The sequence below is a fragment of the Phyllobates terribilis genome, unplaced genomic scaffold (genome assembly GCF_046119375.1).
Source record: "Phyllobates terribilis strain yellow unplaced genomic scaffold, ASM4611937v1 Scaffold_5__5_contigs__length_657084704, whole genome shotgun sequence".
Taxonomy (NCBI): domain Eukaryota; kingdom Metazoa; phylum Chordata; class Amphibia; order Anura; family Dendrobatidae; genus Phyllobates; species Phyllobates terribilis.
Genome location: NW_027362765.1, coordinates 155,704,259 through 155,709,182, shown reverse-complemented (window position 1 = coordinate 155,709,182; position 4,924 = coordinate 155,704,259). Strand labels below are relative to the sequence as shown.

At 50.1% G+C, this 4,924-nt stretch overlaps 2 pseudogenes; both read left to right on the top strand.

Moving 5' to 3' along the window:
• The first annotated feature begins 232 nt into the window (after window positions 1–232).
• On the top strand, window positions 233–338 carry LOC141151058 (U2 spliceosomal RNA; annotated as a pseudogene).
• An 892-nt stretch (window positions 339–1,230) lies between these two features.
• Window positions 1,231–1,332, top strand: LOC141151075 (U2 spliceosomal RNA; annotated as a pseudogene).
• Window positions 1,333–4,924: the final 3,592 nt, after the last annotated feature.

The following is a 4,924-nucleotide window of genomic DNA, read 5'->3' as shown; positions in this document are numbered from 1 at the left end:
TTCTGTATGCTTTGAAACATTTAATTAGACGTATCTGGCTAGCAAGGCCACGTTATCTTCTAGCAAGGACACATTATTGATACAAGGAAGGAACATTCAGCCGCTGTTATTTTGACCTAAAGTAACTGTCAGGCTTATATAGCATAGATAGGGTCTTTGAACTTGAGGGGCCTCATCTTCTGCTATAACAGGTGCCTTCTTGAAGCCAGGGTGCAGTCAACCAATTCAGGTTATCGCTTCTCGGCCTTTTGGCTAACATCAAGTGTAGTATCTGTTCTCATTTAGTATATGTGCTTTGCTTTTACCAATATATTGTATTGTAATGCTATCTAACTATCTATCTATCTATCTATCTATCTATCTATCTATCTATCTATCTATCTATTGATCTATCTATCCCTTCCTTCCTGAGATAAGCTGCAATAATGCATTTGTCCTTTGCTACACCGTTGCACATACACCATATACCTAGTCAGTGGCCTTGTTATCAGCTGCTACTCTTTTAATTCAACTGTCCCATCAGTTGGGTGTTGCTGAGTACCACGCATTTAAAAAAAATGTGGGGGCCGTTACGATTTCTTTAGTGAAATGCTATCTCCCTCTGGTGGAGCACTGACTTCTTTAATTTTCTATCTGTGGATGAAAAAATTATAAAAAAAAGTTTGGTCTGAGATGTTGTTTTAAAGTGCTACCTATGTCTGTCAATCAGAGCATCCTATTGGTTTACACCCAGGCAGATAAATTGCTTGCAATAGATGTAATGAGTGAATGGAACAATGGAATAATGCAAGAGAATGGGACAATGGGACAATGGAACAATAGAATAATGCAAGAATGGAAGAATGGAACATCATTGCACGTGTCATAATGGGCTCCTGGCCTTTATCTGGCTGTGCTGCTGCAGTCAGCTACAGTCTGCAGGGAGCCTGCAGACTAGGAGGAAGGGGGACCGCTGCTTGCTTGTTCACTAATTAGTTATCCTCTCCCCATTCCCTTGTCTGCAGGTGCATGGGACATTGGGGTGGAGGGGAGAATGTTTGAAAATAGGCAGACTAATGCCGATTAAAAATGCATGCGTGGGCTGTAGCTGCAACAAGCAGTAAAGTTCTGGCTTTTAAGGTGTCTATTGATGAACAGCATGTCCTCCTAAGGGGAGTCTTTGTCCCTATCCCTACAATGGGTGCCTTCTTGAAGCCAGGGTGCAGTCATAGGCCAAAACCAATTCAGGTTATCGATTCTCGGCCTTTTGGCTAACATCAAGTGTAGTATCTGTTCTCATTTAGTATATGTGCTTTGCTTTTACCAATATATTGTATTGTAATGTTATCTATCTATCTATCTATCTATCTCTTCCTTCCTGAGATAAGCTGCAACAATGCATTTGTCATTTGCTACACCGTTGCACAAACACCATATACCTAGTCAGTGGCCTTGTTATCAGCTGCTCCTCTTTTAAGTCAACTGTCCAATCAGTTGGGTGTTGCTGAGTACCACACATTTAAAAAAAATGTGGGGGCCGTTACGATTTCTTTAGCGAAATGCTGGCTCCCTCTGGTGGAGCACTGACTTCTTTAATTTTCTATCTGTGGATGAAAAAAAGATAAAAAAAAGTTTGGTCTGAGATGTTGTTTTAAAGTGCTACCTATGTCTGTCAGTCAGAGCATCCTATTGGTTTTCACCCAGGCAGATAGATTGCTTGCAATAGATGTAATGAGTGAATGGAACAATGGAATAATGCAAGAGAATGTGACAATGGAACAATGGAATAATGCAAGAATGGAAGAATGGAACATCATTGCACGTGTCATAATGGGCTCCTGGCCTTTATCTGGCTGTGCTGCTGCAGTCAGCTACAGTCTGCAGGGAGCCTGCAGACTAGGAAGAAGGTGGACCGCTGCTTGTTTGTTCACTAATTAGTTATCCTCTCCCCATCCCCTTGTCTGCAGGTGCATGGGACATTGGGGGGGAGGGGAGAATGTTTGAAAATAGGCAGAATCATGCAGATTAAAAATGCATGCGTGGGCTGCAGCTGCAACAAGCAGTAAAGTTGTGAGTTTTAAGGTGTCTATTGATGAACAATATGTCCTCCTAAGGGGAGTCTTTGTCCCTATCCCTACAATGGGTGCCTTTTTGAAGCCAGTGTGCAGTCATAGGCCAAAACCAATTCAGGTTATTGCTTCTCGGCCTTTTGGCAAGCATCACGTGTAGTATCTGTTCTCATTTAGTATATGTGTGGCACCCCAGGGGTCTGGTTGCCACAGTGGTAGAAATACCATGTCTGAGAGCGAGCATGGGTTTTCCTGGTCAGGAGCAATAGTGCATGCCACACCTCCTGCCCCAGTCCAGAGAGGGGAGGAACCTGCCCTTTATAAACTGGATCTGGGGCGGGGTTAGTGAGTCGAGTCTTGTCTAGTTCCAGAGAAAGGGACAGAGCAGCAGCAAGGAGCTCTGTAGGAGCCAGGAGCTGAAGACCAGGGACTGGAGCAGAGCTCATCCTGGCACAAAGACGCAGAGAACCGGACACCAGAGTCCGAGGCTGTGGGGATTATACATCCAGTAGCAGAAACCACCTGGCAGGGGATTACAGGTCCTCTGGCCATAGAAAGCCCGGAGGCTCAGTCACACGCAAGGGACCAGCACCGCCATCGAGGAGCGGAAGGAACCAAAGGCCCCAAGTCACCAGCCATACGGGTGAGCACCACACGGTACACTCAGGGACGTGGGCTACTACACGACTACAGCAGGGTAACCAGGAAGAGTGCAGTCAGACGGGAAGGCCTACACCTCCACCTGGCCAGGGAGACTCTTGTTCGCTCACAGACTGATCAGGCCTCTAATGTTAGCCAGTACTGCCTGCAGGGCCTTCTTCGTTACCAACAGTAAAGACCCTGAACTGCACTGCATGGACTCTGAGTCATTTCTGTTGCGCCCACGCACCACAACCCCCACCATCTGCACTCACTGCCCTGAGGCTATACTCCTCCCGTGGGGAGTTATACTACTCTCTGCTGCGCACACAACATCAGGCTCAGCGGTCTGCCCCGCAGCGGCGGTTCTCAGTGACCGCAATCCACAGGTAGCGTAGTCGGACATTTAAACATCACAAAACCAAATAAACAGATCCGCCACTGGTTTGACCACCCTGAGCCACGGGACCGGGTCACTGCCACAGAGACTACAACCCCCAGCGTTACACAGAGACCCGGCTCCAGGTATTACCCTACACACGGCCCAGGGGGCGCGTCAACTTTGGCGTAGTCGGCAGGATTTCGTGCCCGCAACCACCGGGTACTGCGTGCCTGAAGAAAGACTGTGATACTTACCGTGGTGAAGTTTCCCGCCTCCGCTGCCGTTTTTCCGCCATCCGCAGCCATTTTCCCGCCATTGGGCGCCATTTTTGGGACGCCGCGCGGGAAGAAGAGGGGCGTGGACGCCAAAAGCGCGCGAGAACTGAAGCCCCGCCTTACGTACTGACGTTGCGCAATGTCCTGGAAGGAGCCCAGCGGACACCGACGTCACCAGCGCGCGACGCAAGGTCCTCGACTCTGTCGATCGCCTGCGGAGCCGCGGCCTACGGAGAAGAAGCAACGGAAGGTAGACCACGTTTAGCTAGGAAGGAAGAAGACACCAGGAATGGATGGAGCTCCCACCGCCAGCGCAGCTGTTGCCGCGGTGATGCCGTTCACGATGCCATATTTCCCCGGAGCGGCATGGCTACCCCAGTACTCAGGGGAGTCGCATACTCTGAGCGACTTTAAAGAAAGACTGTATAGTTTATTCAAAGTATACCCCCTGTCCGAGGAACAAAAAGTGAGCATCCTAACAGGCCAGTTAATCGGAGCGGCTCAAAGAGAAGTGAAGTCCTGGTCAGCCAGGGAAAAGGGGACTGTAAAGGAAATACTGGCCCGCCTAAAGGACACTTTTGATACCCGCACCTCAGCAGAGATCAAACTAAAGTTTTATGGATGCAAACAGCGGGCACAAGACAGTATACGGGACTATGCTTTGAATTTGCAGGAGGCACTGAGAGCCATTAAACAGGCAGACCCTGACAGCGTGCGGAATGAGGATAAGCTATTGACTGAACAGTTCATTGAGGGCCTACAGTCCAACGCCCACCGAACCCAGTTGCGTGTAATGGCCTTGCAGAGCCCTGATTTGGACTTTGCGCAGTTCAAAGACAGAGCCATCCGGGTGCTCCGAGAACCGGCACCAGGTGGCGCTGTAACCCACAGGCGCCCTGCTATCACCTATCACCAGGAGGCGGCGCCCTTGTCTGCAGAGCCTGTGGAAGCTGATGCACAGGCTTTGGACAAAGCCCCGGCTGCAGACCTGCACCATCAGGTCCAAGAGCTGACCAAAAGCGTTGCCGCGCTAACCAGAACTGTGCAGTCTTTACAGGTGTCTTCCCTAGGAAAGATCCAGCTGGCTTCCGGACCGGAGGACGTCCCTTGGAGCCGATGGAGGAGGATCCCATCATCCAGAGGAAGGCCCAGTGACCGCTATGACCAGGACGGACAACCCATCTGCCGCCGCTGCAACCAACCAGGACATATGGCAAGGTACTGTCATTTAAACGGGCCCAACCTGGAGCAGAGGGCCGACCCCCAGGCATAAGATCATCAGGCCCATCGAGCTGGCATGATAAGTACGTAGGGGGACGACCGGTCTTGCCTGTGGTGCTGGATGGCATTCCTATGAGTGCACTACTGGACACAAGGTCACAGGTAGCCACCATCCCCTATGTGCTCTTTAAGCGGTACTGGAATGACTCAGATATTACCCGCTACTCAGATGACGATCTGAGCATCATTGCCAGCAATGGTCAGCCCGTACCGCAGGTGGGATTGAAGGAGGTGACCATCAAAATTGGTAAAGTGGAACTGCCAGCCAGGGCCGGCGTCAGCACCCGGCGCACCCAGGC